At 42.1% G+C, this 19,379-nt stretch overlaps 1 protein-coding gene across 2 annotated transcripts in view; it reads right to left on the bottom strand.

The window, feature by feature from the left end:
- Positions 1-17,493, bottom strand: part of LOC126262286 (very long-chain-fatty-acid--CoA ligase bubblegum) — a 215,895-nt gene extending 198,402 nt beyond the window's left edge. Inside the window, exon 1 of one of the 2 annotated variants that reach the window (XM_049958805.1) lies at positions 17,380-17,493. The gene's annotated coding sequence lies outside the window, so the exon portion shown is untranslated. Of the gene's footprint in view, positions 1-2,524; positions 2,548-17,379 lie in introns of those variants that run through there. The other variant, XM_049958804.1, reaches the window with a different exon arrangement.
- Positions 17,494-19,379: the final 1,886 nt, after the last annotated feature.

The raw sequence follows: 19,379 nt of genomic DNA, 5'->3' as shown, positions 1-19,379 counted from the left end.
AAAGCAAAACGAGGATAATGGAATGTAGTCGAGTTAACTCGGGTAATGCTGAGGGAATTAGATTAGGGAATGAGACACTTAAAGTAGTAAATGAGTTTTGCTATTTAGGGAGTAAAATAACTGATGATGGTCGAAGTAGAGAGGATATAAAATGTAGACTGGCAATGGCAAGGAAAGCGTTTCTGAAGAAGAGAAATTTGTTAACTTCGAGTATAGATTTAAGTGTCAGGAAGTTGTTTCTAAAAGTATTTGTATGGAGTGTAGCCATGTGTGGAAGTGAAACATGGACGATAAATAGTTTGGACAAGAAGAGAATAGAAGCTTTCGAAATGTGGTGCTCAGAAGAATGCTGAAGATTAGATGGGTAGATCACATACCTAATGAGGAGGTATTGAATAGAATTGGGGAGAAGAGGAGCTTGTGGCACAACTTGACTAGAAGAAGGGACCGGTTGGTAGGACATGTTCTGAGACATCAAGGGATCACCAGTTTAGTATTGGAGGGCAGCGTCGAGGGTAAAAATCGTAGAGGGAGACCAAGAGATGAATACACTAAGCAGATTCAGAAGGATGTAGGTTGCAGTAGGTATTGGGAGATGAAGCAGCTTGCACAGGATAGAGTAGCATGGAGAGCTGCATCAAACCAGTCTTACGACTGAAACTGAAGACCACAACAACAACAACCTCTTAGGTTGTCATTCGCAGCACCCCCACAACACAGCGGTTCGTCGACGATATTCTGCGTCCCGTTTCGTTACCCTTCACGTCAAACCACCCTGGAGTTACAATTCAGCAAGGTAATTCCCATCCGGACACAGAGAGAGTTTCTGTTGATTGTCTCCATGCTTGCCAAACCCTGCCTTGGCCAGCAAGACCGCCGGGTCTCTCCCCAGTTGAGAACGTATGGAGAATTATGGGCAGAGTCGTCCAATCAGCTCGAGATTCTGAAGTTCCAACACGCCAGTTGGGCTGAACTTGATATCCCTAACGAGGCCATTCAGCAAATCTGACCATCAAGGCTTGCATACGGGCCGGATGTGGACCAACGCGTTACTGACTTGCTCAGTTTGTGAAGCTCTTTCTCTTGAATAAATCATCTAATTCTTCCGAGTTGCAATAATTTGTTTGTCTACACATCACAGCTGCTGATTTCAGTTCCATTCGGATAATTCCTTCGTGCTGCGTCGTTGTTTTGTCTCAGAATGTATAAAAAGAAAAAAAATATGTATTGTGGGCCACTGAACACGTTTCAGAAATAAAAGAAACGAAACGTATCTGCCGTACTTGTTGCATATTAATAACCTGACAGACAGTATGAACAGATTTTTTGGAAATTATGCTGTTAACTACAATGAAGTACTTTCTGGAAAAAGCTGAACGAGTGTTTCATTGCCGAACAAAGACTAACTATTGTACTGCAATGTAAAATTGTGCACTTTACATGCCGCATGAATATGATATGAATGAGTCACAGTAGAAATCAGTGGACTCACACAAATTACTCAGTTGTGTGGGACCCACACCAATTACAACCAACAGGGGATAGTGAACGTATACAAAGAAGCACGGCACACATGTTCACGGGTTTACTTTGACTCCTGAGAGAACGCCACGTGTTGAAAAACCTGAATTGGCGGACGCTTGAAAACAGGCGCCAATTATCTGCTCCTGTAAGCCGCGAAGACAAGATTAGACTAACTGCAGCATTCACAGGCACTTAAGCTGTTATCCTTCCCTCGCTCGATACGCCACTACAACGAGAAGAAACTCTGACGTGTGCTACAATGCTAAGTACCCTCTGCCATGTACTTCGAAGTTGTTTCCAGAGAATTTGTGCAGATAGCCTTTCACGTAGTCGCAGAGACGGAATTTATTCCCCATTAAGATACCAATATTATATTCCATGACTAAGGGACGACAGAAGATACATAAGATGATTTTTTTTTGTTTTAGGAAAGACTGTCACTATTTATTTGTCTGAAATTAAGTACTGTGTGACTTAAAAAGGTACGTTAATCAGTGAGAATTTTGTTCACAAATCTAACCACGTTTTATATTCATTGCCAAACTTTTTTGCCATTCTGCGTTTCGCTGCCTTCTTCAAATGTTCTCATGTTTGTCGTGCCTTCTTCTGTGTGTTGGACACTTATGTGAAACTTAATGCTTCGTGCCCGTTGCTTTACAAAAGCTATGTGGCGAAATATAGTTACATGCTTAGTGATACTGTACAATTTGTTTAACACTGAACAGAAAAACAAAAAATATTGGTTCAATTTATTATACTGCAAAGATCACTATACTATCTAACTGGGACACCGAGCAAAATCCACGCAGCACACACTTTTTAATAATTCTGTAGCTCATAGCACAAAGTAAGAAGAATATTCGGTAACCAGTCTCCGTTAGAGTATAAACAAAATATTGGAACTGTTACATGAAATTTACTAGATTTTTGTTAAATTTGTGCCTTTGTGTCACTTTTCTACATAATCACCTTACACGTTTAAGTACTTATTATGTCTCACATTTAGCTGACAGCTTCCCCCTTCAATGTTCGGCCAGAACGTGTACGGAACTGTTGCAGCAACTGACGTTCCTGGACATCCACCCTGCAAGTGATTTCCATTTATCAGAGCGCCTGGAAAAATGACTTAGCTTTCAAATCTTCACATGGGAGAAATCTGTGAAACAATTACAGAATTTGATGCAGAAAGAATTTTCCCCCCTTGTTAGCAAATACGATAAATGCTCAAACGTGAATCACGATTATGTAAAAAGTAATAGAAAGGTGTCTTTTCAAGTCTTTCTAATATATTTGCTAAGTTAGTGTTTAATTCATAATCCAACAGGTAATACATTTTCTGCAACTATTTTAATATTTTATTCGTAATCCAACAGAGGTTACTTTTGTAATATCGCGTATTATGAATATGTGGACAGCTGAGGACGGAGACGTGCGTCCGAGACGCGCTGAGCAAAACAAATCTTGTTTTTAAAAAGCAGTGTATGAAGCAGGAAACTTGTGTACTACTTTTGAAAATTTCGCAAGACAGTCGCATACCTCAACTGGGCATGGATAAGTTTAAAAGATGTTCGCCGTGGCCTGTCAAACTGATCGTAGAACCACACTGGTGTACAGTGAACGGGAGACATTGGACGTGAAGAGCTTAGGTTACTGGACCTCTGTAATCCAAACAGGCGCCTGCACCTGTCAGAACAGTTAAGTAGCTGCGGCTGTAGTAAGCCCCGCCTACTGTACTCTGACGTAAGCGGTGCACCGTGCTCTGTGCTACGTTGCCGGGCAACGAGCCAGTAGATAATTACGTTAGGGCGTTGTATCACCACCAACCCGACAACTCTGTAAACATATCCTTTCTTTCGATTCATTAGGATGATGATGGAACTCCGACATTGGGAAGATGATATTAGTTTCTGGTAAAAAAAAATTTAATAAATAAGCTTTAAGTCAGCTATACCTGTAAAAGGTTGAACTTCTTCCAATTGCCCTCTTTTTCTCGATCCTTTCTTTGGCCAATACCAAGGACACAGATTCTTGTAGTGTTTCTATAAGGTTTTATTTATTTATTTAACTTAAAGTTGGGTAGGAAAATATTTGTTGGAATGTAAATAGCCTTAAAACTTTCTGCCAAATTGAAAATGTGTATCGAACTAGAACTCGAATCCTCATCCTTGCTTTTCGCGAACCGCAGAGAAATAAATCCGGACGCTACGCAGAAACATGCGCCCTGAACTTGCCGAACATGAATCGATTGGCGTATCAACTGTATCAGTCCGTTTGCTTGGAAGGCAGACGTATGGCCTACAGTATATTGTAGAAAGTGATCAGTTAATATTGAAATAATGTACTAGTTAAATCTAGGTTAAGGCAAAATCGTGTTCTGCAAAAATGTAGCTCATCTCTTCACCTTCCCGAGATCATTACAGCATTGCATTGTACGTTTCACCATAATCAGGCGCATATAGTCGCCTCGCTCAGTCACAAGCATAGCCGAATTTTGTCATAATTCATTATTGTAAGTGATGATCTGGAATCAGGAAGGATGTCGTTGTCATCATCCTGATGTCTCTCGACGGATCGAAGGGCTCGTTGTATAGCCGTAAATTCGGCTCTGCTAACGATTACTTCTTTGGAAGTCTTGAATTTGTTTGACTGTAACAGTATTCATCTCAGTATCAATAGCTTCACTGAGACATCAAAATATAAGGTGTTTGGAAATTATACCGAAAACACTTCGAAGTTTTGTAGAGGATGCCTGACGAACAAATTAAGAATGGGAGTCCACGTTTGGAATCCTCACTTTGCAACACTGCAGGGTATCAAATATTACATTTCTTATCGTCATCTTCACCACTGGACATATCACGGTCACTATAGGTTCATAAGCGACTATCCAGGTTTGTTGAATAAATAAATTACATCTGTTCCAGGTAAAACACACGAAATACGACTAAGTTGGTGCTATCATGCACGATCATGCTGACGGAAAAGTGCATCTACAAGAATTGTTGTAAATGCCTGTCTCCATCATTGCACTGTCAAACAACCAGTAGATGAGCTTTGGGTGTCTTTTTAGAGAGATACTCTCTCTGATTCTCAAAGATCAAACGATACTTAACCTAACGAGTTCTATCACTATTTGCAGTTCTGTCGCAATTGTGTGAGCAGACTGTACCGAGTTGCAGCACACCGAGACAAAGTGAAACACGCTCGGCATCGCACAGTCGTGTCAATGTCAATGACTTTTCGCTGTTGTATTGGTATAACATTCTGAAAAGTCTAACCTAAATCTCAACTTGACCTGAAAATTATCTTTGTTTCTCAAAACAGAGAGGCTGGCGAACGTTTACGTGGAGTACGCTCCATCACTTTCAGCACTTAAGAGATGAGTAGTAATTTACAAACGTAGCTCTATTTCTCTTTCAAGGTGCTCGACAAAAGAACGTCCCAAAACTTATAAAAACTGTACAATTTGGTGTAGCACGATCGGCATTTAGGGCGTATCAGAAGAAAAAATACTTCACATTTCAAATAAAGAACTCATTATGTAAAAGGGTTAGCTCAATGATAAAAAAATTAAATCTTAAGAAATTTTTTCTGCGATGTTTGACAATATTAGGATTGAAGAACCTGATTTGGCGCGCCAACTGCTTGTTGTGCAACAACGTAGGTCTAGTACTCCAAGACAGAAAACAAACCTCAGTAGAGTTGTAGAAGAAGACCGTTGGCGACGTTGAAAAAAGAGGCGTAGGCGGTTTCATCAGTCGGGAAGCTAATTTGAAGAAGATAGACCAATAAAAGGGCCGGCCGCGGTGGTCTCGCGGTTCTAGGCGCGCAGTCCGGAACCGCGCGACTGCTACGGTCGCAGGTTCGAATCCTGCCTCGGGCATGGATGTGTGTGATGTCCTTAGGTTAGTTAGGTTTAACTAGTTCTAAGTTCTAGAGGACTGATGACCTAAGATGCTAAGTCCCATAGTGCTCAGAGCCATTTGAACCATTTGAACCAATAAAAGGCGAATGGTATGCTTCTAGATCAATTGGTGGGAAAAAAAGTACATGAGCAGAGGGCAGTACACCAAAAGAAAAAAAAATCTCTCATCAGTACAATTAAAAGTTAGGAAACTGAGTGACTTTATGGACAAACTGTTGGACAATCGACTCTATTAATTATACATTACATCCTCTTACTTTCATTTATACCCACATCTAAAGAAATACGTGGCTGGAGAACGTTTTGAGTCCAAGGGAAAAGTCATAGAAACCCGGTGGGTATTTCACAGATCTTCCAAAATCACACTACTGGTAAGAACTCTGCTTACTGGAAAAATACTGAACATAAAATACTAGGACCTAAAAGGGTACGACGAAGAAAAACGAGTAAAGTTTTCGTCATAATCTACATCCATATCGACATCTACGTACATACCCCGCAAGCCACCGTATGGGGCATGGCGGAGGGTAACTTTTGCCACTAATAGTCATTTCCTTTCCTGTTCCTCTCCTAAATAGAGCGAGCCCTAATTTCTCCTATCTTATCTTCCTGGTCCGTAAGCGAAATGTACATCGTAGAATCGTTCTCTAGCCAGCTTTAAATGCCGGTACTCTAAATTTTTTAAATAGTGTATAGCGGAAAGAAAGTCACCTTCACTCCAGGGATTCCCATTTCAGTTCTCGAGGCACCTCTGTAACACTCACGTGATGATCGAACCTTCAGGTAAAAAATCAAGGGGCACACTTCTGAACTTCTGCGATGACTTCATTTAATCCGACCTGATGGGGATACCAAACACTCGAGCAATACTCAAGGATGGGTCACACCATTGTTCTGTACGCGGTCTCCTTTACAGATGAACCACACTTTCCAAAAATTCTCCCAATAAACCTAAGGCGATCTTTCGCCTTTTCTACTACGGGCCGGCCGGTGTGGCCGAGCGATTCCAGGCGCTTCAGTCTGGAACCGCGCGGCCCCTACGGTCGCAGGTTCGAATCCTGCCTCGGGCATGGATGTGTGTGATGTCCTTAGGTTAGTTAGATTTAAGTAGTTCTAAGTTCTAGGGGACTGATGACCTCAGATGTTAAGTCCCATAGTGGTCAGAGCCATTTTTTTTCTTACTACGGTCCTTACGTGCTCTTTCGATTTCATATCACTCTGCAACGTTACACATAGGTATTTCTATCGACGTGGCTGTGTCAGCCAGCACACTACTGAAGCTGTATTCAACATTACACGATTGTTTTTCCTACTCATCTACGTTTACTTCTACATTTAGAGCAAGCTTCCATTCATCACACCAAGTAGAATTTTTTCTAAGTTATCTTGTATTCTCCTACAGTCACTCATAAACAGTGCGAGAAGCACCACTGCGGGCAATAATAATTCTGATAAAGATTCTGTCCAATGACAATGACTCACCAATGGTAGGCACAGGAGTTATAGCCAATAATCCCACTGCTTCATCATAAGCACGGGAAAAATCTCTTTCTATACAATGACGGTGGGCCACCAATGCTAACCTCTGGAAATGTAGCCAGTAACCAAAGGCGGGACAACTCCCTTCTATAAGGAACGCGGCACTGGTCTATGACAGTGTTCAGTAAACCGTGGACACAACAAGATCCTGAAGAAGATCCCAGCAGAAGAAATATTATGCAGCCTAGCAACCCAGAGGAGATTTTACCTTCAGTTGCAACGGCCGAGAATGCCTGCAAACGTACATACATCTGACATTGTCTTTCACCAGTGAACGAAACAGGAAAGTACTGCTTGATAACGTGCACTGCAGTAACCACAAAGGTGACGTGTACTTTCAGCCGGAGGTGCACTCCAAGGATACGATGATGTTTTCGTGAAGCCCTCGGTTAACTGACCTCCGTGCCATCGATCACGTCTGGCACGCCACCAGGCAGTGACTGCGCGCCTTGGACCGTACTCCAAACAAATGGACTGAATTTGAGGGGTCGTGGATCAATGTGTCTCGTCAACATTTCTGATATCTTCTGAGTCCAAATGATAAAGTATCACCGACATCATGAAGGCGAGAGGACGCTACACGTTACTTGGTAGATGCGTAAATAAATTACTCATGAGTCTAGCCGCACCCGTAAGAGATTTTTGGACAAAGGGGAAGGGCGAGGGACTGTAGGGAGATACAGGGTAATAATATTCAATATCGCAAGAAATTGGAATGTGGAGACGAGTATTGTGTCAAGGGCGAGTTGCTGAAAACCATGGGTGTTACGGTAGTTCAGTGGAGCCAGCCATAGTTGTGCAGTGTGCACGGCAGCACCTAGATGATTCACCCGAGAAAACTGCGACACTTCTGCGAATCTCGGAATTAGCTCCGCTAAATGGAAACCTCGCGCGGCAGATATGTGGGTCGTGTGACAGTGATGAACCTGGCATTGAGACACTTCCGCGAACTCCGCTGCACTTCTGACTTCATTGCACGCCAGACACACGGTATCCACTAATCTAATAACTATAGTCTGGAACAATAATCTCTCGTAGTAAGAACCGAAAGTATAGCTTCCATATTCGTCTATTTCATTCATACGATATCTTGTGAAAATCAACCCAGAGAAACACGTTCTTTGGATAGATATTCAGAAGTGACTTGTCTGGGTAGCTCAGACGTTGAGTACGTTTCCATAACTTGTGCCGTTGACAGCAAATAGTGAAGTTAATTTTTTCTGTTTTGGATTCACGTCTTCTCGACAACGAGATCGTAAAAGGCAGACAAAGCTCTTCACACTGTCATAACGCTAGAAGCTAAAGCCAGATACGAGGAAACACAAACAGTTCAATGCACAAAATAAACCCTGTTGAACCAGAAGGGTAATTTTAATTTTTTCACCATTTTTCTGTGAAGCCTCTGCTCTGCGAATGACTTTCCTGTGAGACCCTTTATCACCATTCCCTTGACACACCGCAGTAGAAAATGTTGAAACTTAAAAGATTCATAATGATGACACTGGCTACCATTTTGTACCTTCTGAGTATCTCGCTGGCTACAAATGTTTACAACTCGAAACAGAACAGCAGCGAAGGTAACAGCATCTAACAATGAGAGAGCAATTTGCATCATTGAAAATCGCTAGTATTGCAGTGGTAAGTTTGTTCATCATCGCAACGTAAGTTATGTCTATATATCAATTAGCTATTAAAGACTCAACCTGAAATTAAAGTCTTAATGTGGACACAGCATTGCTAAAGACAGTAAGTGAAAGGCCGTGATGTATTGTAATAACATTCACGAAGCATTGGCTGCTGCAAATGAAACTATAAAAAACATGAAGTTAGTTGCTTATTTCAGCGTAGTGAGCTCGGCTTTAGATTTTCTTTAACACGGTTTCTTACTATCGTACCATGCAGACATTAAGATCCAACAATCATATCGGTTATTCCAACTTTTTGTTCGACGACTATCCTTTACAGGCTTATTTGTTGGTGCGAAAATGTTAATCCGTGACTTCATAAAATAACCTAAGGCAAACGTGTGGATGGTTTCCTGGCAAGAGCACGGCCGATAACCCTCCCAATCGTTCACCTATCTGAGGTTGTTCTCCGTCTCTAATGACCTCGTCGACGAAGAGTCGTTAAGCCCTAATCTTTCTTCCTTTGTTTTTACCATACAGAGACAAGTCTGAGAAAAACAATACAACGAGCAATTGCTTCGCGGTCATACTGACAAGATAGAAATTGAAGCGCACGTCTGATCTTCGACTTCCGACCACTTGAGCAGAAAAAACTAGAAAATCACAGTACAGGCAAAATTAACTAACGCTCACTGAAAATATCTTGTACGTGACAGACAAAAGGCGCCAAGGGCAATGTATGTGAACGACGTATCATGCGTCTGGTGTATCTTTATAAACGAATATTTATACAGTTGCTGCAGAAAATGGCTACTGACAAACTACTTTTAAGTCATTTTTAACTGTCTTAGACACTGAAGAAAACATGTCTTTTATTGCAATCTTAATGGAATCCACATTCTTGAAAAGAGCCGTACAGTGACTAACCGGTCGTTTTTTATCTTGGGAGTTAAATGTTTCGCAAAAATAGCTGCAAAATGTACTAAAAGCAAAGACAAAGGTTGGTGGCACAACACATTGTGAGTCTTACCACGCGATGTTTACATGGTAGTGGACTATATCAACAACACTCGTCCTCACTCCTATCACATTTATTAAATATCAACGTAATACAACCTTATTTATTGTTATGTATTAACAATACAGTCCAATAGAGTATTCTCCTTATAATGCCAGTAGCCGGGAACATAGTTGCATTATCTGGAACAATTCATGGAATACTAAGAATGGCCACACTAGTCTGAATGCCATGTATAAAGCGCTGGAGAGGACACTGAAGGAAATGCATCTTTGCTTGCCGTCGATAAAACCGCTGGAGAGGACGTTGAAGGAAATTCGTCTTTGCCTGCCAACGGTAAAAACCATGTGACGTATTGTGAATGATCGTGACTGGTCGGCTATCAATTTGACGTTTTACAAGGTTGTTACCCGCTACTGTTACATACAGTGTGTTTCAAAAATGACCGGTATATTTGAAACGGCAATACAAACTAAACGAGCAGCGATAGAAATACACCGTTTGTTGCAATATGCTTGGGACAACAGTACATTTTCAGGCAGACAAACTTTCGAAATTACAGTAGTTACAATTGTCAACAACAGATGGCGCTGCGGTCTGGGAAACTCTATAGTACGATATTTTCCACATATCCACCATGCGTAGCAATAATATGGCGTAGTCTCTGAATGAAATTACCCGAAACCTTTGACAACGTGTCTGGCGGAATGGCTTCAGATGCAGATGAGATGTACTGCTTCAGCTGTTCAATTGTTTCTGGATTCTGGCGGTACACCTGGTCTTTCAAGTGTCCCCACAGAAAGAAGTCACAGGGGTTCATGTCTGGCGAATAGGGAGGCCAATCCACGCCGCCTCCTGTATGTTTCGGATAGCCCAAAGCAATCACACGATCATCGAAACATTTATTCAGGAAATTAAAGACGTCAGCCGTGCGATGTGGCCGGGCACCATCTTGCATAAACCACGATGTGTTCGCAGTGTCGTCTAAGGCAGTTTGTACCGCCAAAAATTCACGAAGAATGTCCAGATAGCGTGATGCAGTAATCGTTTCGGATCTGAAAAATGGGCCAATGATTCCTTTGGAAGAAATGGCGGCCCAGACCAGTACTTTTTGAGGATGCAGGGACGATGGGACTGCAACATGGGGCTTTTCGGCTCCCCATATGCGCCAGTTCTGTTTATTGACGAAGCCGTCCAGGTAAAAATAAGCTTCGTCAGTAAACCAAATGCTGCCCACATGCATATCGCCGTCATCAATCCTGTGCACTATATCGTTAGCGAATGTCTCTCGTGCAGCAATGGTAGCGGCGCTGAGGGGTTGCCGCGTTTGAATTTTGTATGGATAGAGGTGTAAACTCTGGCGCATGAGACGATACGTGGACGTTGGCGTCATTTGGACCGCAGCTGCAACACGGCGAACGGAAACCCGAGGCCGCTGTTGGATCACCTGCTGCACTAGCTGCGCGTTGCCCTCTGTGGTTGCCGTACACGGTCGCCCTACCTTTCCAGCACGTTCATCCGTCACGTTCCCAGTCCGTTGAAATTTTGCAAACAGATCCTTTATTGTATCGCTTTTCGGTCCTTTGGTTACATTAAACCTCCGTTGAAAACTTCGTCTTGTTGCAACAACACTGTGTTCTAGGCGGTGGAATTCCAACACCAGAAAAATCCTCTGTTCTAAGGAATAAACCATGTTGTCCACAGCACACTTGCACGTTGTGAACAGCACACGCTTACAGCAGAAAGACGACGTACAGAATGGCGCACCCACAGACTGCGTTGTCGTCTATATCTTTCACATCACTTGCAGCGCTATCTGTTGTTGAACATTGTAACTACTGTAATTTCGAAAGTTTGTCCGCCTGAAAATGTACTGTTGTCCCAAGCATATTGCAACAAACGGTGTATTTCTATTGCTGCTCGTTTAGTTTTTATTGCCGTTTCAAATATACCGGTCATTTTTGAAACACCCTGTAATTATCTCGTTTTCTCAGATCACAACCTCGTGGGAAATGGCTTCCCGGTGTGTGCGATTATTCCAGGAGCTTCAACAAAATGTTAATCGTTTTGCCGGCCGGAGTGGCCGAGCGGTTAAAGGCGCTACAGTCCGGAACCGCACAACCGCTACGGTCGCAGGTTCGAATCCTGCCTCGGGCATGGATGTGAGTGATGTCCTTAGGTTAGTTAGGTTTAAGTAGTTCTAAGTTCTAGGGGACTTATGACCACAGCAGTTGAGTCCCATAGTGCTCAGATCATTTGAACCATTTTTTTTTTGTTAATCGTTTCTAAATATTTCCAATTTAGAAATTAAATTTGCAAAGTTCCGTTTCTTGATTTATTTCCAATGTCCTCCATCCACTAGGGGTGATTTATCTTCAAATACTCTTTTCTGGCCGGCCGTGGTGGCCAAGCGGTTAAAGGCGCTACAGTCTGGAACCGCGCGACCGCTACGGTCGCAGGTTCGAATCCTGCCTCGGGCATGGATGTGTGTGACGTCCTTAGTTTAGTTAGGTTTAAGTAGTTCTAAGTTCTAGGGGACTGATGACCTTAGAAGTTAAGTCCCATAGTGCTCAGAGCCATTTGAACCATATTCTTTTCTGAGTAGTAAGTCACATATGTACCAGGACTAGTTGAAACTACTCAAAGCTTTCGAGAGGTGTATTGGAACACACACACACACGCCAATTTTTATATACACATTACATTTAAAAGGTTTTGTTTCTTAATTAGTGCACGTCACACGCGGACTAAATTTAATCCATTTCTTCTGATTTGTTCTTTGTATAATATAGACAAATAGCGATATCAAGAATGAGTACTTCCGGAATATCTACATTTTCCAGACCACGGTGAAGTGAAGAGTACGGCGTACTTCCAGTTGTACCACATGTCAGGGTTTGTTCCCGATCCATTCGCACATAGAACGCGGCAAGAATAGCTGCTGTGAGGGCTGTAATTACATAGCCGGCCATGGTGTCCGAGCGGTTCTAGGCGCTTCAGTCCGGAACCGCGCGACTGCTTCGGTCGCAGGTTCGAATCCTGCCTCGGGCATGGATGTGTGTGATGTCCTTGGGTTGGTTAGGTTTAAGTAGCTCTAAGTTCTAGGGGACTGATGACCTCAGATGTTAAGTCCCATAATGCTTATAGCCATTTGAACCATTTGTAATTAAATCACATAATACTCGTTCTTCAAACTTCGCAAGCAGGCTTGGGCGACTATCTTCAGGAGTCTCCGATTTCAGGTTTCTCAGAATTTCTATGACGCTTCCCCGTGAGCCAAACAGAGCTGTGACCATTAATGTTGCCCATCTTTGTGTACTTTCAATAATCCCTGCTAGTCGTATTCGGTGCGGGTTCTACACACTGCGGTATTCCAGGATCACTACATCCAGGTATTTGTATGAGTCGGCTGGTTCCAGTTGAGACTGACTAATACTGTAGTCACAGGGTATTAAGTTTTTTCAATTTGTAAAGTCCACAGTTTTGCACTTTTGAGCATTTATGACAAGTTGCCAATGTTTGCAACAGTTTGAAACCTTATCAAGATCTGACTATAGACATCAGTGCAAATTTTTTTTCAGATTGTATATACTTAATAATAGCTAACTGAAATGTCTGCTTGAAGTCTAAGTTTACTGTTAATATTGCCTTCCGGTCATAAATACACAACGCGAATAGAAAAGGTCCCAGCAGACTTCCCTGAAGTGACTGGATAACACGTTGGATCATCTCTACCAAGAAGTTCCCAATTCAGTCACTAATTTCGCTTATTCTGGTACTGACTCACTTACTTTACAGGAGACAGTGAATACTACGTCTATTTGTTTACCTTGGTTCTTGGCTTTCAGGATGTCGTGTGACAAAAGCGCATTGGGTTTCGAACGACCGATGTTTTCGTAATTGACGCTGGCTGACATGGAGGACGCCGTTCTCTTAGAGATACGTCATTACTTTTAAGCTCAGAATACGTACTAAAATTAGACAGTTATTGAAGTCTGTCAGTGAGATTTCCATCTAACCAGTGCGCATCGTTTTTTATTTCAAGACTCTACGGTATTGTGTATATGACACAGTTTACTTCGCGGAGTGCACCAGAAATCACAGACGCATTGAATACATAAAATTTCATTGATACAAGTTCCATAGCTCGAATTTAGTTGTGGTAATAATGCAAACGCTAGCGAAATAGAACAATAACTAAAGCTGTGGGTTACATAACGAATGGTTTACGAACCGTGATCGAATAACAAACAGTTACGAAAAAAATTATCTGGTTAATTTGTGAGAAGCGTCCATGTGGTTCTCACGTCTCTCAGGAAATCTAAAGATAAAAGAGGAAAATCGCTTCACAGGCACGGAAAACTGAATTCATTTTACTATCCCGGATTCGCAAATCGAAATGAAGGCACAGTGAATAAATCCGTTTTTTGCAGTGATAATGTTTCAAGGATATTTCTTCATTAACGTCTGTGTAAATACTCCAAAATATAGATTACTGAAGACTGTATCGTCTGCTCACTCTTGTTACATTCTGTTATGTAATATCGCACATCCTTCATTTACGAGTACCCGCATTGAATTTGTCTCTGCTATCTACCTCATCAGAGTTTTATAATCCCGTAACGCTACCTTTGTCTGGTTCTGGTTTGATTTGCACAGTGCTGAACGAAAATGAGTTATTCTTCAAGATTTTATGTTGAGGGGTAAACAGAGTCAGCTCTACCGTATATGTGAACTTTGCAGAGATCCAGAACGCCGAAGTTTATGAGCTGCTAAATTTTGGCCGGAAATACAGAGCATTTCAACAAACAGGGTTTTACATGTGTTCACATTTGTTAGTGGTTAGTTAGTCAATGATTCACGACCATCAACAATACCTGAACAGCAAACGGTACAAAAATACTTATGCGCTGCTATGACAGTGGTAAATTTTCATTATGTCTAATACTAGCAATATTCGCGACACTTACAGCGAAGAAAGGAATAGCGTAGGTGAGAGAAGAAACAGCATCCAGACATTTCCCTTTACCCCTCCCTTCTAATGACGAACAAGAAACGTATTTCTTCCAGATGGTAATGTTATTACAGTTATATTTAGAGATACGAAAGTACGGGTGTATGACTTTCAATCGGAATGAGATATTTGTGAATTTCTTTATCTAATTAATGTAATTACAAATCATATAATTTAATATTGGTTTTGTTCTATGGTCTATTAAGACACAGTATCTTTTGTTAGCGGATTCTGGCGCGACAGTTTTATAGAGAGCGTGCTGTCTGCTAAACGACTCCAGTTTTAATGCAGCTAGGTGTGTAGGCGGACCGCTAGCGCGGTTTGTAGCTCAATGGTTAGAGCGCTGACCGCTACAGCACTTCCAGTCCAGCACACATTCTTAATCTCTCAGCAAGTTTCAGTCCACAGCTATTTCTGGACACGTAAAAAATGCTTGGGAAATGGAAGAAGCGCCAACCGCACTGTAAAGGTACCAGAACGGCGCCTGTCAGATATTTGATACTGAAACTGGATCACATCTTCCATGGGAAATTAAATATTCATGATATAACAAAACCTTTTCTTTTGTTTTTTAATGTGAGTAAATATTGAACGGAAGGTCGAAATGAATAGATTTTTCAACTTTTGAAAATATATTAATAATTGTGAGGAATATTTTAAATAAAATCTGTGTTTAATCAGACAAGCGTTAACATCGTTCTTGTGGGTGCCTATAATTTTACGAAGAAAACATGTAGTTTGTATGCCTTTTATGCCTTTCGCTCTAGAGTTAGCTTATATCGAAGAATGCCGGCTGTTGTTAATTCTGATGCTTTGTTGCTTTTCTGTTGTTCTGTGGCTACTGTTTCTTATAATTAAATCACGCAAATTGTTACTAAAGCAACCAGTGACAGATCGCAGTTGTATTATTGATCTAAACAACATAATATTTACTGACATGTTTCACAGGCAGTTGTTGGACTGACGCAGGTAGGAGGGGCGGGAAGAGCATTAAATACGTAACACGCTGAGGGCGCGAAGAACCTCGGAGCTGATACTAAAGGGAAATAATCATTACGAGGGTATGGAGAAAAATATTTAACAGTGTTGATGGTCCTGGACTATTAAATGAGTTGTTCACATATAAGTATCTGAGTAATGTAATTGTAGACGTCAGCGTCTCCCAATCTGGCTGAAGTGTTAGAGATTTCTTCTTGCATTAGCAGTGAAAGTTGCTTCAGGCGAATGGAGTTTTTGCAAACTCGAACATATATTTAAGAGCGCCATTGACTCCAGAGGGATTTAGTGGATTACGACTGTTGACTGTAGAGAAGGAACTGTGTAAAGGTTTGGAATTGTCGACTGTAATTGACTAATCGATAATAAAGGAATTATTAACGTCGAAATTTTAATTTTCTGGATACATACATGTAACCAAAAAACGGTTTTACGTGTAACGTTATTGTAAGTAAATTAAAAGACGCATTAGACGTCGTATATTGTATACAGGTATTGAAAATGTTATTGGCTCTGATACCTAGTCATTAAAATGAGCACCGCCCTCGCGACGTCAGCTAAATTAGGCATGTAATGGCACATTTCAAAAACTTATCCTCGATAACTGTTGACACCGGTGATGAAACATATGCGGCATGCATTTAATTCAGTAATCAAGATCATCCCAAAATTTGTTGCGAAATTTATTAAATGTGATCCTAACATCTACCGGTCCATCCTAGTCTTAGTTCCGTATTGTGATGTTTATAGGACGATGGTGGAGAAACTGCAATTTACCGACAGTCATCTTTTAAGGTTTCAGCACGCCCTGTGGCCGAGAGGTTATAGGCGCTTCAGTCCGGAACCGCGTGACTGCTACGGTCGCAGGTTCGAATCCTGCCTCGGGTATGGATGTGTGTGATGTCCTTAGGTTAGTTAGGTTTAAGTAGTCTTAAGTTCTGAGGACAGATAACCTCGGATGTTAAGTCCCATAGTGCTCAGAGCCATTTTTTTTCTTACTACGGTCCTTACGTGCTCTTTCGACTTCATATCACTCTGCAACGTTACACATAGATATTTCTATCGACGTGGCTGTGTCAGCCAGCACACTACTGAAGCTGTATTCAACATTATACGATTGTTTTTCCTACTCATCTACGTTTACTTCTACATTTAGAGCAAGCTTCCATTCATCACACCAAGTAGAATTTTTTCTAAGTTATCTTGTACTCTCCTACAGTCACTCACAAACATTGCGAGAAGCACCTCTGCGGGCAATAATAATTCTGATAAAGATTTGAACCATTGCAGCACGCCAAAGCAAGAAAGAAAATTCACTCGTTTGTTCTATTTGCTGCTGAAAACCTGGTTCTGTGTGTAAACCATTCGTATAATACTGCGCCGACTAGGTTACTTAGGGCACCTGTATACACACAGATTGTACACTACGATTTCTCCTCGATCCCCAAATACAGAGCTCATTGATTTAATCAGTTATTTTTTTTCTCTTTTTCTGGTAGGAACTAAACAAAAGGGAAAGGTAAAAAGTGAAAGGGAATCATGATTAACTGCACTATTCGTGGATCTAAAGTGGTGATCTCCACATCATGTCTCATCATAAGTTTTAAACTTTATGATACTTGTTATTATAGAAATGGAAACGGTGGAGACAAAACAGAAAAGGGAAGTGTAGATTGTATGAAGCACCACAGTGGCACCTGAGAGAGCTGTGTGAGGAGTGTGTGGGTATACCGCTCACCTGCTCTTCCTCGCGGCGACCCGCTCGCTGTCTGAACGATGTGCACCAGCTCGTCCGCAGCCGCGCGCGCTACTGACTGGGGGCCGGGTGCCAGCCAGCCAGCCACTGTGGCCGCCACACGGGCGCGCGCCCCTCCACGCCGCTCGCGCTAGAGCACGCACGCGCGCTCCTAGCTGAACGGGCGCCGATCCCGTTCCACAGACGAGGCGGTAGACCGCACGGCTGCGAGGACCTGAGGAAATACGCTGAGGCGCCAAACTGGTACGGGCATGCATATTCAAATACAGGGATACGTAAGCAGGCAGAATACGGCGCTGCGATCGGCAACGCCTATACAGGATGGTCCATTGATCGTGACTGGACCAAATATCTCACGAAATAAGTGTCAAACAAAAAAACTACAAGGAACGAAACTTGTCTAGCTTGAAGGGGAAAACCAGATGGCGCTATGGTTGGCCCGCTAGATGGCGCTGCCGTAGGTCAAACGTATATCAACTGCGTTTTTTAAATAGGAACCCCCATTTTTATTACACATTCGTGTAGTACGTAAAGAAACATGAATGTTTTAGTTGGACCACATTTTTCGCTTTGTGATAGATGGCGCTGTAATAGTATAAGGTGTCAGGCAAGCCGGCCGGAGTGGCCAAGCGGTTCTAGGCGCTACAGTCCGGAACCGCGCGACCGCTACGGTCGCGGGTTCGAATCCTGCCTCGGGCATAGAAACAAAACTAGACAGAAACATTAAAGAATGAACCAACCGATGTGTGTGATGTCCTTAGGTTAGTTAGGTTTAAGTAGTTCTAAGTTCTAGGGGACTTATGACCTCAGCAGTTGAGTCCCATAGTGCTCAGAGCCATTTGAACCATTTTTTTGTCAGGCAAATCCAACACCTTCCATGAAAACCCTGACATGATAAGCAAATCGAGTAGTATGTCACATAGCTCCCAATAAATCGTAACGAGTGAGCAAATGGAATACCGCAGACTAACACAAGAATGCCTAAATGCATGTCATACCTTCCCACCATGAGACAGACGCAGTTCCGAGGGGAGGAACGAGAACAGAAGCCGAGAGCAGAAACGTGTTAAGCTAGATGGCCCTACGACAAGGGACGGACACCCACGTCGCCAGCTAACCACCAGGACCACCCCCAGCCCATGTTAAAAGCTAGAGCCCTCCAGAAGAACAGTATAGATCTTACGATAACACTAAAAGGGCCACACCAGCTGCAAATTTTAGCGTGAGACTTTTTCGCGTCTCTGTTACGTTGCAAACTTTAAAAACATTGCCCCACCACGAAAAGTATAACGTTTCTCATTGGATAGACAGAATTTTTGTAGGCCGAGCTTAAGGTTAACATTGAGACCCTGATTGGTCAGATGAAAACACAGCCAGGTAGTTTTTTTTTAAACCAACTTCGGTAAATTGTAGTAAGGGGAAGTTAAGAGAGAGTTGCTTCCGAGACGGCCAGCTGTATGGAGCTGCGCCGGCCGCCGCCCCCTGACGAACACCGACGAGATAATGAACGCACGCGATGCCGCATTTTTGAGCGCATAAGGCTTCACTCAGAACCGCAGAAGTCTCATCTGGTACACCCCCGTTTTGCGTAATACTGGTGTCGATCGTCAATTAACGCTCATGGTATTCACATTTGCTATGTAAGTTAAAATCTGAAACGCGATGATTTTTCTGTTATATAATTATTGAGAAGCCACATCAGCCACTGTAATTTACGACAAGTTAGATAAGTAATTAAAGATAATTTAGGGGCACTGTAGACCATTTTGATAGTTTTCTCTTTTGTGAAACTAAATTTAAACCTAGACTATAGATTTGATATGGCATAGGTCCTCCTTCGATCCATTGTAGAACTTGGAAACCCATTCAGGGAATATTCGTTCACATTTTTGTTGAACGAATTTAAACCTAGATTATAGATTTGATATAGCATAGGTAATCCTTTGATCCACTGTAGAACTTGGAAACCCATTCAGGGAATA

Source organism: Schistocerca nitens, chromosome 6, assembly GCF_023898315.1.
Source record: "Schistocerca nitens isolate TAMUIC-IGC-003100 chromosome 6, iqSchNite1.1, whole genome shotgun sequence".
NCBI lineage: Eukaryota > Metazoa > Arthropoda > Insecta > Orthoptera > Acrididae > Schistocerca > Schistocerca nitens.
Note: the sequence above shows the minus strand (reverse complement) of the source record. Positions and strands in the feature narration are given on the sequence as shown.